Below are 17,449 nucleotides of genomic sequence, written 5' to 3' on the forward strand. Positions count from 1 at the left end.
AGAATAGTTCAGTAAAGCGTTTAACAAAGATGCCATAGTGACCACTGGACTTCTTTGCTTTAAGCATCTTAATTCCTGTTCAGTGATTGGGAAATAAGGATGATTTTAGTTATCCATTAGTTCCATCAGTTTCATTACTCTCTAATTTCATTTGACATTAATGTGTTTGGTTTTGTATGTTATTGTTTCAGGTATTGTTGCAAATAATGATATGAGATGAGATGATCAATATGATTAGTCCATATATCTCCACTGGTTCATCAGTTCTTCTGGAGTTCCAGAGATCCCAGAAATAATTATAATTCATGAACTCCTCGATTAGGCACAGTTGCTTTTGTGTATGCTCATTCTTTTGTGTCTGTGATCATATAATCAACTGTGATAATACCAATTGCTGACAAATAGGTATGTCTTCCTAAAGAGTCTCCTCATTGAAAATATCTAAAGATTAGAGAATGTAATCTGGGTGGTATGGCGACTCAGAAGGTGGTAAAGGCTTAGGAGTAAAGACCCTGAAGATTACATGAACAGATGTTGACATAACTCATTCAAATAATTAGTTGTGTTTAGTACAATCATGAACAAAGCAGATAAAAGAGCAGCTTTTAACCCCTTGGTCTACATAAAAAGTGTAAAAAGAAAGATTAACCTTTATATAATGCTATGCCACAAGGAACAAACATTAGTTTGTACTCTAAAACTTGCTTACTGGTTAAGTAGAAAACTGTAGCTACTGCATCTGATATAGCATCTGATATAGCATCTCCCCTAGTTCTGAAGTGGGTAAGGTTGCGGGAGATGGAAGAGGCCGGGTCAAAGCAGCAGCATAACTTATCTGCAGGTGGCTAGGGGGTCCACTGGTGGAGGGCTTCTTCTGACTGGAAGGAGCAGTAGGGCGGGGCTGGGAGGTGGACCAGGGGTTAAGAGACAGGGAAGGGATGAGGAATAATGTTTTCTCGAGTCACCTGGGGGAATTTCTAGCAAGATACAGTCCATCATATATGTCCCAAACATGATGTACATGGTGTAAATTTGAATGAGCATTGCAGTTATGTGTAGGGAAGGCAAAAGAGCTGGGACAGAAGAAGGAGCATAGATGTTAAGAATTCCAGCTCTAACAGGGCACAGAACTCCCTCAGCCTGGCATACCTGGGGGATGTGATGGGGTGGAGAGATGTAGGCTGGTCGGGGATGGTGGCACTTCTATATTGTCTGTCTGTTCTGGACCTGAATCTTGTGTTCTTGATGTAGCACTTGTCTCTTTTGACTTGATATTTCAGTGAGCGAATTATCTCTCTTGTAATGTCTTACTGTGGTCACAGAGTTGGTCAAATCATGTTTACAGCTTTGCAAACTATTAAGAGACATGAACAACAATGCCCTCTATGGCACCATATTTGTAGTTTCTATATATGATATTCCTCCATATATTAATGGCTGTGGTATGGATTATAGGGAAGTTCTTCACTCTTTTGCCATTACATGTCCTGTTGCCCAGAAAAATAGTTTTAGTTTCCTAAAACACTATTTTTCTTTTTATTATTTTTTGTTTTCTAGATTCTGTTGGCTGGATATTCTACCTCTTTCCATATACTTGATGTAGTTACCATTGCGACCATTGTTGCTCAACTGTCAGCTCAGCTGTTAATACTAGCTTTTGCTTGTTTTTAATAAATTAATAAATAATTTCATATACTCATTTAGGAGTAAGGCTTACGAGCACACATCTTACATTTCCAGTTTTCCAGTCTCTACTTCATTTTAAAAGACAGTATTGGAAGAGTATGTTTTCATTTAGTCTGACCAAGAGGTCCAAGGCAAAGGCTGTGTGTGAATTTCTGGTTCAGGCTGTTAGGAGTTTTGCCAGACTGCATGGCAGATCTAAAAGAGAGATACCAGAAGTGATGTTAGGTACACAGATGAACAACATGTTTGTCTGCAGGTCTGGCAAAGTTAGTTTGTATTAGAAATTACAGGTATTCGCTGGGGGCTTTTCAAAAGATACTCTCTTCAAGGTGAGGTCTGCAGAAAAACTGAAAACAGCCAGTAAATGAAATACCACAGTAGATGTCTGCTACTGAAGTGCTGAGTGTGGTAGATATAAAAGAGGCACAATTGTCTTAAGTGACAAAAGAATGTACAATTTACAATTAACTGAAAATAATATAACAAGGAAGTTGTTGATTGAATGAAAGTGTTAAAAGAAGTGTGTGAATACGTGTTTGTGTTCATTACCTATATCTCCTGTCATGGCCAGTGTAGCAGGAGCTGGAGCAGCAGGGAGTTGACTAATCACAGCAGGGGGTTGATGCTGTGAGGGGTAGACCTGTACTGCATTGGGCTGGGTCTCCTTTTCTGGGAATGGCCCGACTTGCTGCTTCCCAAATGTTTCCCTGTGCACCTGTTGAAATTCTACATAGCTTATCCCACCCTGTCACCTCCACAGAGGCTATGTTCATCTTCATCATTAGTAATGGGTCTTTGGAGGAAGAGTATCATGTGAGTGTTACCTCAGCTTGTCTGGATCTTTTAGAGTTACTTTTAGAGGCGTATGTTTTTCAAACTAGACACTCAAATGTATTTGTCCTCTTGCTCAGTTATGCGCCGGGACCTTCCACTCCTCTTTCTATTCTGGTAAGAGCCAGTTTGTGCTGTTCGGTGAAGGGAGTAATACACATCGTATGAAATCTTCAGTTTCTTGGCAATTTCTCACATGGAATAGCCTTCATGTCTCAGAACAACTGACAAGCTAATGAATTGCAGGAGAAAGTTCTTTGTTTCTGGCCATTTTGAGCCTGTAATCAAACCCACAAATGCTATTGATGAAGATACAGAACTAGCCTATAAAAGGCCAGTTTTATTGCTTTTTTATCAACACAACAGTTTTCAGCTGTTCTAAAATAATTGCAAAAGGGTTTTCTAATGATCAGTTAGCCTTTTAAAATGATAAACTTGGATTAGCAAACACAATGTGCCATTTGAACAGAAGAGTGGTGATTGCTGATAATGGGCCTCAATACGCATATGTACATATTCCATTGAAAATCTACATTTTCCAGCTACAGTAGACATTTAAAAAATGGACAATGACTACACTGTATTTCTGATCACTTTGATGTTATTTTATTGGACAAAAAAATACACTTTTCTGAAGTTTCTAAATGACCCCAAACTTTTGAATGGTGATATATATTGTGACCCCATGATTTCCATAAAGTTTTCTGGCACTGTTGTTAGCAAATATAAAGCTGTGTTCTAATATTTATGTTCAAAAGAACCTGTTTCTAAATGTTGTGTACACGGGCAAGTGGTTGAACTTCCCCCACACCATTACACCACCACCACCAGTCTGCACAGTGGTAACAAGGCATGACGGATCCATGTTCTCATTCTGTTTACGCCAAATTCTGACTCTACCATCTGAATGTCTCAACAGAAATCGAGACTCATCAGACCAGGCAACATTCTTCCAGTCTTCAACTGTCCAATTTTGGTGAGCTTGTGAAATTGTAGCCTCTTTTCCTATTTGTAGTGGAGATGAGTGGTACCCGGTGGGGTCTTCTGCTGTTGTAGCCCATACGCCTCAAGGTTGTGTGTGTTGTGGCTTCACAAATGCTTTGCTGCATACCTCGGTTGTAACAAGTGGTTATTTCAGTCAAAGTTGCTCTTCTATCAGCTTGAATCAGTCGACCCATTCTCCTCTGACCTCTAGCATCAATAAGGCATTTTCGCCCACAGGACTGCCGCCAAAATTCTTTGTAAACCCTAGAAATGGTTGTGCGTGAAAATTCCAGTAACTGAGCAGATTGTGAAATACTCAGACCGGCCCGTCTGGCACCAACAACCATGCCACGCTCAAAATTGCTTGAATCACCTTTCTTTCCCATTCTGACATTCAGTTTGGAGTTCAGGAGATTGTCTTGACCAGGACCACACCCCTAAATGCATTGAAGCAACTGCCATGTCATTGGTTGATTAGATATTTGCATTAATGAGAAATTGAACAGGTGTTCCTAATCATTTAGGTGAGTATATATTCTTTCTCTGTTTTGAGAAACCAATGCATTTCTATAGGTAAATTCTCCTATGGTAGTCCATGTTTAATAAGCGTTGGGGTGTGCACACGCAAATACACAAGCATGATTAGTGCTGTTAGTAAAAACATATACACCCATTAGCGCACACACACACACTCCTGTTGGTTTTTCCAGCAGATGAAGACAATGTTTTCTTACTGTGTTAATCCTGTATTCTGAACCTTGCTCAGACCTTCTCTTCACAGTCATTACGTTCTGATTGGAACACAAGGGAATCATTCAGAGTGTCAAAAGAACTAGAATAATCATCCTCTCTTTCTATGGGACTGTCATTCATCTCATTGTTACAAACAGGAGCCATGATTTCCCAGTGGTATCAGTAGTGCTAGGTACAGTGTTCTGCAAAATGACAGCTCAAACACCATCAATACACACAATGAAGTCATGACTCACAGAGATTGGTTGTTTAGTGTTTATAGATGGAGTGACTTTATTAAGATATAGAACTAAGATGTTATTTTTCTCTGACACATTAAGACGCAATGCTTATGTTTTCACAGTAATGGTGTTAGTTGAGGAGGTATGTGGTTATTAATACATCTCTTTGGTGCAATGCAAAGCACACAAGTGCCATACACACCAGGGGTGTGCTGATCTCATCATACTCATATCCATAATCGTATCCGTTTGTCACTCGTTATTTGATATATTTGGGCTCAGAAAACTGGAAATGCATTTTGAATGCTAGTAAAGCCAATACCTCAACTGAACGTTATTGCACCATCAATTACAGCGTTCACCAGTGCGATTCAGATCTTCATTAACAGACTTAAATATTGTTCATAGTCTAAAATGATCCTGAGAGCAAATACAAATTTTGAATAGCCCTGTCTTGTATTAAAATATTGTCATAAATAACGCATGGCTGCCAGCTACATTGCTTGCTCGTTCCACCTTAGGCTTTTTCACATTCAACATTGAACACCTAACCTATGCTACATGCAACATTTACATTTGTCATTTCATCCAATAAATGTTGCATGCCAAACATGTCTGTGATTTGCTGGAGTAGTTTTCATCATCAATCCATATATGCTTCTTCAGCAATGGAAAATGAATTCTTCCCACTAAAAAACATGTAGACACAGACACCATGTGGTGAAATAAGATAAAAGGTGATTAGTTACAGATTCTAATTCACATTATGTTTGGACTGGGGAGAAGTTGAACCCTGCGAAGGTTGAGGAATTGGTAGCTGCCAATTGGGGAAGGAGAGCTGCGAGCAGATTCAACCCAATGTTTACTAATGAGAAAATAATGGTCACATATTTGTCAATGGACAGATCATTTGAAAATAGTTATAAACAATCGACATACGGATAGCTACAGAACTAGTTATTCAGTTTTTCTCAGACATTAGGGTGTGGGAAATTAAAGTTAAGCGAAGAACGGGGGTAACGGTGAATACACAAGCCATTAAACGTGTGTCACTGACAGAGTGCTATCTGGGAAAACAAGATCGGGTGTGGCTTATTAAAATCCCATCATAGCAGCAGGCTAAACTTCACAGTAGCTGCATGTGTCAACCAATTTAGAGATCACCATTCTGCAAAGTGTGTGTGTGCGGAGTTATCCAATCACGGATAATGACATTTAATAATCATATTAACTTAAATTGTACCTGGCAAAATCCTCATATTTGTAATGATACTCGTTTTATCTGAGTACTCAGTACACTAAGGCCGCAATGTATGTTGTGGAGGGGTAGGTGCTTAGGTAATAAACTCAACTTAATACTTGTCCAGAAGGAGAAAAAGAATATTGATTGAAGTTAATTTAATTAACTCAAAAGTAACATCATTCCAACAAATACCCCAGATTCATACTCCTTGTTATCCATAAAATCCTGAAGACTATAGCCACTCAGGCCATTTGGGAAAATGACAGCAATGTATCTCTGAAATCTTAAAAAATGCTTCATTTACTCACTTTTTGAAAAGAGGAAACCGGCATTTTAACAACAGATAATAGGCAGTGACAATCGTGAATGCCAACAAATCCCGCTTCAAACATGTCCCTTCATTCCAAACAATTCTCCTATAGCTAGGGTGTATTTTCAGAACCAGGTTGTAAGTGTCTGTATGCAACTGTTATCCCATATCTGTGAACAATAGACTCAACTGGTTTTAGCTAGACCTAATCATCCAAAAAGCTGTCCCTCTGTTCCTGTGTCCATAAAACAAGAGTTTGACAAGTTTATTTTAGGGGAATTTTGTCATCTATTAGGTGAATTTTGTCATCATTGGTCATGTTATGAGTGGAAAATTTGCACGATTTATACAAGTAAAAACTTCTTCGTAAAGTTTCATTACATGGATCCACGGGAACAATTGCTTTCACAAAACAGAGTAAAAGTACAGAGACCAACAAAGTAGTGTCATAACAATTGTTCTGATCACATATGATGGCTTCTAGCTCTTTATACTCCTCCTTGTCAGCTGGCAGTATATTATCTCTAATGCTATGAGATACAGTGGGGAGAACAATATTTGATAACCTGCATGTTCCCAGTTCACCCGCACTACCCGTTTGGGTTTTCCCAGTCTGTCCGGAGTCTTCCCCTAACCCCTTACCCAACGCACCACCAGATGATGATTGGTTGACAGCTCCGCCCCTCTCTTTACCCGAGTGTCCAAAACATACGGTCTCAGATCCGATGACACGATCACAAAATCCATCATCGACCTTCGGCCTAGGGGGCTCTGGTACCACGTACACTTATGAGCATTCTTATGTTCGAACATGGTGTTCGTTATAGGTAATCCATGACTAGCACAGAACTCTAACAACAAACGACCACTCGAGTTCAGATCAGGGAGGCTGTTCCTCCCTATCACGCCTCTCCAGGTGTCTCCATCATTGCCCACGTGTGCGTTGAAGTCCCCCAGCAGAATTATGGAGTCCCCTACTGGAGCCCCATACAGGACTCCATGCAGGGTCTCCAAGAAGGCCAAATACTCCGAATTGCTGTAAGGGGCATATGAACAAATAACAGTCAAAGATTCCCCCCCCACAACCCGTAGGCGTAGGGAGGAGACCCACTCATCCACTGGGGTAAACTCCAACATAGAGGCACTCAGCCGAGGGCTTGTGAGTATCCCAACCCCCGCCCGGCGCCTCACACCCTGGGCAACTCCAGAGAAGAATAAAGTCCATCCCCTATCCAGGAGTACGGTTCCAGAACCGAGGGTGTGAGTGGATGTAAGCCCCACCAGATCTTACTGATAGCGCTCCACCTCCCTCACAAGTTCCGGCCCCTTCCCCAACAGAGAGGGGACGTTTCACTTCCCCAGAGCCAGCCCCTGCCGCCCGGGTCTGGTCTGTCGAGGCCCCTGGCCTTCACTGCCACCCATATGGCAGCACACCCGACCCCAGCGGTTCCTCCCATGAGTGGTGGGCCCATAGGATAGAGAGACCTGCATGAAGTTGGCCCCCCCACCAACGCAAAACGTCCTCAAACTATGCTTGTTCGTTTGTGCTACGTTTGTGCTGGTTTGTGCCGGTAAAAGTTTCGTTTGTGCTGCGTTGGGTTTTAAAATATTAGACATTGAATTATAGACATGACGTCACCAGCCCCCCACATGCTCCAAATTCACCCAAAATAGTCTCGTTCGTTTGTGCTATGTTGTGCTGGTTTGTGCTGTAAAAAGTTTTGTTTGTGCTGCTTCGGTATTTTAGATATTAAAATAATATTTGTAGGTCAATCTGAGGTCAACCAGCCTCCCCACATTCTCCAAATTCACTCAAAATAGTCTTGATCGTTTGTTTGTGCTGGTTTGTACCGTAAAAGTTTTGTTTGTGCTGCTTTGGGTTTTAAAATATTAGAATTATAGACGATTACGTCACCAGCCCCCACACGCTCGAATTCTTGTTCGTTTGTGCTCCGTTTGTGCACAACTAACTGAATGGGAAAGACACTGAAGGAGAGAATTTTTTTAACAGTAGGCTAGCTGAAGTAACAAGGTAAGACCTAAAGAATCGGCAAACCAAATCACAATATTCACTTATAGGTTACTGTTATCCTGTGCGTTTTCAACTTTTAACGAACTGATGCGGATCACAGGATGTGTGGATGCAACATAAACTTCAAGGTAAGTGTTTTTACTTACTGTATGCTGTGTTTTGTTAATAATGTAAAGATTGTCACAAATACACGCACCATAATCAGTTTGCTGTGTTTATACACATGTGTATTGTAAAGGCCATAGGCCTATATGTCTCTTAAGCTCACTATGGCTTTTTATTTTTTATTGAACATACTGATATTGTGAAATATTATTACAAGCTATTTGCTATTTTGTAGCTATTTTTGGTTATATATTATATGTATAATTAAATGTCATTTATTCCTGTGATGTAAAAGCAGAATTTTCTGTATCATTAGACCTACTCCAGTTTTCAATTACACATGATTCATTAGAAATCATAGTAAAATGTTGATTGTATGCTCAATTATTATTGGTGCTCAGTTAAGAAAGGTTCTTAATTTTGATCAATGCTGATCAACCTTTTATTAATTTATTACGTCCTTGCTAAAATAATATATATATATATATATATATATATATATATATATTTTTTTTTATATAGGCTACATTACTTAACCAAAATCTTTGAATTGTTGTATATATTGGTTTTCAGAAGAAGAAAATAACTCTTTTCAAAATGTGTATATGTTTCTTGAGCATCAAATTGATAACATCAGTAGGCTAGCTATTTTAGAATGTTTTCTGAAGGATCTTGTGACACTGAACTAATGATGTTAAAAATCAGCTTTGATTACAGGAATAAATTACACTTTACTATATATTCACATATAAAACTGCAGTATTATTGGAATAATATTTCACAATATTACTGTATTTTTGATAAAATAAATATAGCCTTAGTGAGCATAAGAGAACATAAAACTTTGAGAAACACTTTTTAAAACTTTTCACTGCTAGGCTACTGTGTGTGTATGTGTGTGTATATATAATTTAAATACTACTACTACTATTACTACTACTATTATTATTATTATTATTATTATGTATGTGGAAACTCATGACTCAATTAAGTCAAAATGATTAAACTTTTCAAATTTAATTATGTACTATCGAACATTTCATTAACCACAAAAAAATACCTTTAAAAACTTAAAAACACTTAATACTGACAAGTTACAAACTGTCTTCAAAAGATACCACACAAATAATAGACTTGAGTGCAAACTTCCATAAAATAGCACACTACTTCTCCTAACAGGATAGGAAAACAAGAGTTTATGACAAAAATTCAGTTCAACAAAAATAATTTAAAAAATTAAAATAAAAAAATCAGGAGACACAGAAGTGAAGATAATTCAACAAATTATGTGATGACAGAACGTCTTCGTCAATTCTACTTTAAAAGTGTACTCGCCTCGAGGATAGTTTAGCTGTTTTCTTGCCCAAAATACTGAAGTTACATTTAAACTACAAATTGTTGGCACATGCGCACAAATCCATTTTGCTCAGAGAGAGTGGCAAAAAAAAAAAGTGACATAGGCCTAATATCCCAAAACATGACGTTTTTATTAAACACTACAGGACTACAAAAAACACTGATAAGAAGTTGCATGATGTTCTATTAAATCATCTTTATTAGCATCAAAACATTAATTTGATTTAATTTCTGATATTTTAAAACCCAACGCAGAAAAAAACGAAAAAGTATGTATAAATGTAGATTGGAGCATTTCACAACCCCAGCGTAGCGAAAGCACACTGATTCACCATGTTGAGCCTTACAAATGAAAGCTTGACGGACCTTCTTCAAGTAGTGACCGTTTGCTACGGTAGGATTGGACAAGGACCGTTTGGGGGAGGGGTTTTGTGAAAGGTCAGTCCTCCGGGCAAATGTAGTTTATATATTTTTATGGGCAAATGCGGTTTGTGGTTAATACTCTGGTTTGTATAGACACAAAGCTATAAAATAATAGTGTGGTTTATAAATGGGAAATTACGGTACTAGTTTTAGCTTTGCAGTGAATAAAAAAATGTAATCAAAAAACTATTCCTTTGTTTTTTTCCAACACATAATAGGCCTTGATTATTATGCGAGTTATTCATCATCATTAGGTTACATTACAGCTCCGGAAAAAAAGTCGAATAGGAAGGTTTTGAGTGAGGAACAGAAGGGTTAAAATTAAGAGACGTTTGCCTACTCATTAGAATGTCTACACATCCCTAAATAAATAATAATTATTAATCAGCTTGCCTCTAAAGACATAGTTGTAGTAGGGATACTAATACAAATTATAATATGTTTTTCGTTCTGACAACAATCCTTTATGTACTCATACCATGAAATTAAAAACTTGTTTCACAGACAGACTTGATTGTTTATAGCCTGTGCTAATACACACACAAACACCAACTCTCCCCACAACAGAGAAATAGAGCATGGTTTAGGCATGGGCAGAAAATATGGGTACAACTGCCCCTTGGTTAGAGGACGTAGAATGACAAGTAGATTACAAGACTACAATGCATTTTTTTTCCCACAATGAAGACAGACCCATACATGCCAAATAAGAAGAGGATGGACAAGTAAAGTTGGTTTATATACCACACATTTTGTTTGATTATGTACTGTAGTAGTCAGCAATTTTGCAAACCCAGGTTCTCATGTTTTATCTACAAAATGTGTTCTGCTGATTCATTTCCCTCTTGAGTTCTCCACTGTTGTTTGGGCCTAGCCACCCTTTCTCTATCCTTTCCTCTCACACCAATTACCCATTCTGTCAAACAGAATTTAACTTGACCCTTTTTATTCATTGAGGTTAGATCGGCCTGAGTGTTAAAATCAATTTCCCATCTGGTTCCTTCCTTTACCCAGGAATGATCTGGCCTTTTTGACCGCAAATGATCCTAGGCCATGTCAGGGGACAGTTCTAAAGTGACAGCCATCCAGTTTGTGCTTTTCTTTGACAAATAAGGAAGCTAATTTCTGCACCTTCCAAAGATGCTTCCATCAAGTATTAATTCAAGGGTGTTAGGGTTAGGTTAGATATTTAAATATTTATTTTAATTTCCCAACTGTAGTAATAAAAATAAGTATGGGAATTCAGTAAGCAGGTACTGCCACATCAAAATGTGTAAAAAGTTCAAAGGGGGTGTAGACATTCCATAGGATGTTTATCATTAAAACTAAAGTATTTCTGAGTGAAAGACACAGGGAGTGTGTGGGGGGGGGGGACCATATTCCAACCCTGTGAATTGTGGAGAATACAGTTTTCTGGGGAGGTGAAGCTTAATTTCCTTGTTGAGACCCAGGGTTCCTCACAGCCTGCTGTGACTGATAGAATGTGTCACCAGCAAAGGGCAGAAGGATATGTGAAGTTGCCTTGTAGTGTAATGGAGGTCATAAAATGTAAAATAGCTTGGTGATGCATTTACTGCTGTCCATAAAATAATACTCCACACAGAGTTGCTGCATGCAGTCATGGTGGTGAAGGGGCTGGATCTCTTTCTACAGTACCAAAAAACACACTGTCTTTGTCATTAACACTGCATACTTAGAATATGGGATGTGAGATTAGGTGAAAAATGTAATGCATACAGTATTTTAATATACAATATTGCAATGTTGTTTTTCCACGGTTGCCTGAATTGTTCATTCCATATAAAACCGATATGTGATTCGGTGAGAAACTGTAATTTAACTTTTTAGTGTACACTAAAGCCATATCTCTTGGACAAACATTTGGACTCCTACAGTCTGATTTATAAAGTAGTACCAGGATTTTTTTGTCAAAGGTGGTACCCCAACCCCCACTACCCCTCTAAGTGCTATAACAGACTCCCCTCTGTGATACACTTTATAATCGTTTTCTTCTTCAAGTGGCCAGATATTATATAGTGTAAAATCTACCCTGTTGCCCAAAACAAGCATGTTACATCATTTACTTCATCATATATTTAATTTTTTAGAGATGTAGGACTTTACCCTAATGTTTTTTTTTGTCCTCCTCTGCCTGTCCAGGGGCCTCATGTATCAATCTTGCGTACGTTACTAACTAAATTCTGGCGTATGGGGAAATCCTATAATTTGCATGCGCACAAAATTATTGGGATTTATCAAGCTGACGTATGCAACACATGTGCATGCTTCCGTTGATAAATCAGACCCATACTATACTTCTGTGTACGTGAACAAGCTTATGGTCTCTGCCCAAAGAAAGCCTACAATTACCCATATAAGGTATCCAAATTAGCCTTATTGACTATGTCATTTAAGTCAATACACGAAGCAAGGTGTAGACCGGTCAAAAAAAAGAAAATACATTTCCCATAATGTGAACTTCAAATAAATTTTCAAAAACGTGTCCTTTTTCAAAATGTATTAAGTAGCCCGACAAGAAGTAATAAATATTCCTGCATTGCAAGACGTAGCTGTTGTTAATAAAATGGTCAGGGATAGAAATGCTTTTTTTGCTTGGTGCTGCATAGCAATAGCCTATAACTTTTATTTTGAGTAGGCTTTTGGCTGTTTTATTTGTGGTGAATAAGCAAACACATTTTATGTTCTATTCATTTTCATTCAGTGAGAATTCTAAATAAAAGTTTGTCTTGTTTTCATACTGTATGGATATGTCCACTGAAAGGGCTACGTTTTACAACCTGTTGGTTCTAATCATTTTTGGATCAGCTACAGGCTGTAGGGTTTTGACGCTTGCTACATCCGTATCCTATAAGCCTAAGATGTTGCAAGAAAACAGTTTGCTGTGCATACGCATGGGTTGAAATGTGTGTAGAGATACACACACTTTCCCATAAATGCCAACTTTTGCTTCAAAACTGATGTACGCATGGTTTACGCATATATTTGTGAGTAGGCACGCATGAGGCCCCAGGACTAGTGGACATTTTATTGGATTTAAGTGCATCCAGCCTATATTTTCTGCTTGGCTATTTTCCTAAGCACCCAAACACATTGGCTCCACAATGCTTCTAAAATACAGAGCATGTTATTCCATATCATTATGTTTGAGCCATCCGAAAACATTTTGCCATTGAGCATCAAATCTATGTTTATTAGAAGATCTAAGAATCACATAAAAAATATGAAATCATTCTTCAATCATTATAATTAAATCAGTCAATATTATTGTTGTAAAATTTTTGTTGTTATACTACTATGTTCTTGTTAGATTGACTTGCATAAAAAATGCATCAAAGCAGGTGGCCTATATAGTTTGATTCAGAACAAATTGAATAATTGAAGGTTACATTTTCCCCTAAAAAATATATATCCAGAGAAAACTACACATTTACTTTTCAAAGATGGTCTAGAGCATATTTAGCAAGAAGTGGAATCACATCTATAACTATAAAAAAAAAAAATCTACAGTTGGGTCCGAAAACAATTGCACACTGACACAAGTTATTTTATTTTGGCTGTTTACCAAAACACATCAATGTTACAGTTAAATAATTAATATGGGCTTAAAGTGCAGTCTCACAGCTTTAATAAGAGGGTATCACATCCAAATTGGAGGAAGGCTTTAGGAATTAAAGTTCTTTAATATGTATTCCCCTCTTTTTCAAGGGACCAAATGTAATTGGACAATTGACTCAACAGCTGTTTCATGGACAGGGCTATTCCTTCATTATTTCTTCATCAATTAAGCATGTAAAAGGTCTGGAGTTGATTCCAGGTGTGGCACTGGCATTTGGAAGCTTTTGTTATGAACCCACAACATGCAGTCAAAGGAGTTCCCAATGTAGGTGAAAAAGGCCATCCCTAAGGCTGCAAAAATATAACAAATCCATCAGAGAGATAGCAAGAACATTAGGAGAGGCCAAATCAACAGTTTGGTACATTCTGAGAAAAATAGAATGCACTGGTGAGCACTGCAAAACAAAAAGTCCTGGACTTCCACAGAAGACAATAGTGGTGGATGATCATAGGATCCTTTCCATGGTAAAGAAAAAACCCTTCACAACAGCCAAGTAAAGAACACTCTCCAGGAGGCAGGCATATCATTATCCAAGTCTACCATGAAGAGAAGACTTCACGAGAGCAAATACTGAAGGTTCACTACAAGGTGCAAACATTCATGAGGCTCAAGAATAGAAAGGCCAGATTAGTTCCAGAACAACATTCTTTGGGCAGATTTAACTAAATCAAGTTATGCCAGAATGATGGGAAGAAAAAAGTATGTAGAAGGCTTGGAACGGCTCATGCTTTGAAGCTAACCACATCATCTGTAAAACATGGTGGAGGCAGTGTGATGGCATTGGAATGCATTGGTTCAAATGGCACTGGGTCACTAGTGTTCTTTGATGATGTGACAGAAGACAGAAGCAGCCAGATGAATTCTGAAGTGTATAGGGCTTAGGGATGCAAATTATCTATTAATTAATTAATCATTAGTTGATTGACTTTATCGATCGATTAACTGATAAGCGGCTTATATACTGAATAAAAATGCATGTTATATTGCTCAGTTGATGTTTTATTGTACCAGTTGGGATACAGTACAGATAATGGCATTTATGTAGTTTAACAAAATAAATATGCACAGAAAATTTAAATACATAAAAAACAATTGTGCACTGGCTCACCTGTTGCATGTGAAACATTAAGCAACATAAAATACATTTTAAATAGAAATCTAAACAATATGGATAGGTTTAGCCTATACTATGTTAAGCTTACATTTAATAATCTGGTAAACTATCTGGAAACATTAGCAGCAACACTTATAATCCCCCTTGGTCTGAGAAAGGTAACTGTAAGATTACTAGCCCTGAAAACTTCAAATATAGAACTGAACATAAATCCTCCCTGAGGAAGGTGACAGTACAATTAGAGGGTGTCCCTTAGAACAGTCAAATGAAGATATAGGCTACCTCTCCTGAAACAAAAATATTCCTGTCTCAATGTGTTTTGAATAGGCTCCTGACATAGACCCCTATATTTAGCCACGGCTAACTGTGTTTTTAGCTCAGCCTTTTTGTTTTTGTAGCGTGATTTCAAGTGCGTAGCTATGGTCGCTCGAGAAGGGATATTATATCCTGGCTCCATGTAGTGTAATAACTCCCGAAGTCCCTCACCGTCAGTGGTGCTAATTGGCATCATATATTTTTCGATCATGCCGCAAATCCTCTGAGTAATGCCCTCCGCTTTCCTGTGGTCACATACTTGCGTTCCCACCACAGCAGCGATTGTAGGTTGTGAAGGCGACAGACTTCCGCCCTACAACATGCTGCATGCAAGTTATGAAGGTGGTATCTTAGCGAACTCATAGAGCTGCTGAACTTAAACGTAGTACGCAGAGTTTACATCTTTGTCATAATTAATTAATTTGAAATGCTCCCTCACTCCACTCCGTTTTGACCGCCTCATGCTTGGATTTATTTTGCCGCCTCAAGTTTGTGTCGGGTCTCTCGCCGCCCTCGAGAATCTCGTGTCAAGTTCAACCAAATCACCCAAATCACACTGTGAAAGCAACTCAAGAAGTGGAATATTTTGCAATGACGGAGTCAATCAACTGATCTCAACCTGATCGAGCATGCATTTCACTTGCTGAAGACAAAACTTACGGCAGAAAGACCCACAAACAAATAACAACAGAAAACCGCTGCAGTAAAGGCCTGGCAAAGCATCACAAAAGAGGAAACCCAGGGTTTGGTGATGTCCATGTGTTCCAGACTTCAAGCAGTCATTGCCTGCAAAGGATTCTCGACAAAGTATTACATTTTTTTATTTATGATTGTGTAAATGTATCCAATTACATTTGAGCCCCTGAAATAAGAGGACTGTGTATGAAAATGGTTGCAATTCCTAAATGTTTCATACAATATTTTTGATCAACCCCTTGAATTAAAGCTGAAAGTCTGCACTTCAACTGCATCCCATTGTTGTGGCGTACAGAGCCAAAATTATGAAAATTGTATCAGTGTCCAAATACTTTTGGACATACAGTGGGGAGAACAAGTATTGGATACACTGCCGATTTTGCAGGTTTTCCCACTTACAAAGCATGTAGAAGTCTGTAATTTCTATCATAAGTACTCTTCAACTGTGAGTGATGGAATCTAAAACAAAAATCCAGAAAATCACATTGTATGGTTTTTAAGTAATTAATTATAATTTTATTGCATGACATAAGTATTTGATACATCAGAAAAGCAGAAATTAATATTTGGTACAGAAACCTTTGTTTGCAATTACAGAGATCATAAGTTTCCTGTAGTTCTTGACTAGGTTTGCACACACTGCAGCAGGGATTTTGGCCCACTCCTCCATACAGACCTTCTCCAGATCCTTCAGGTTTCGGGGCTGTCGCTGGGCAAGACAGGACGACTGCACCGTATTGAGGGGAGGATGGATAGGGCCATGTATCGCCAGATATTGGCCAACAACCTCCTTGCCTAAGTAAGAGCATTGAAGATGGGTCATGGCTGGGTCTTCCAGCATGACAACGACCCGAAAAACAAACAGCCAGGGCAACTAAGGAGTGGCTCCATAAGAAGCATCTCAAGGTCCTGGAGTAAGCAGTCTCCAGACCTGAACCCAATAGAACATCTTTGGAGGGAGCTGAAAGTCCGTATTGCCCAGCGACACCCCCGAAACCTGAAGGATCTGGAAAAGGTCTGAATGGAGGAGTGGGCCAAAATCCCTGCTGCAGTGTGTAAAAACCTGGTCAAGAACTACAGGAAACATATGATCTCTGTAATTGCAAACAAACTGTACCAAATATTAAGGTCTGCTTTTCCGATGTATCAAATACTTATGTCATGCAATAAAATGTAAATTAATTATAAAAAAATAATACAATGTGATTTTCTGGATTTTTGTTTTAGATTCCGTCACTCACAGTTGAACAGTACCTATGATAAAAATGACAGACTTTTACATACTTTGTAAGTGGGAAAACCTGCAAAATCGGCAGTGTATCAAATACTTGATCTCCCCACGGTAAAGTACATTTTCCAGGTAAAAGCGAATTCAGATGTTTTGTCAATCAGATTGTGTATCACTGGATTTTAAGGACTGGAAGGGATTGTAGAAGGGCTGGGGACCCTGCTCAGTTTGAGGAACAGCAAATGTCTGTCCTCTGATATAATATTCTCACAAGAAACCCACCTGAGGAATGACTTCCATATCAGGATTACAGTAGATGTAAGTGGGTTGATCAAGTGTCTCACTGGATATTCGGCAAGAAGTGTGGTGATTCTGTAACGGAAGGCAATTCCATTTGTTATATTACTGTTAGAAATCATCCGTTTTGTATAGTGGTTGAAATAATGTTTGCGTACCCGGTCATCAAGGGAGAGAGTAATAAATGTATTGCTAATCAATTACTTGAAAATGTGATC

This window comes from Esox lucius, chromosome 3 (assembly GCF_011004845.1).
Source record: "Esox lucius isolate fEsoLuc1 chromosome 3, fEsoLuc1.pri, whole genome shotgun sequence".
NCBI lineage: Eukaryota > Metazoa > Chordata > Actinopteri > Esociformes > Esocidae > Esox > Esox lucius.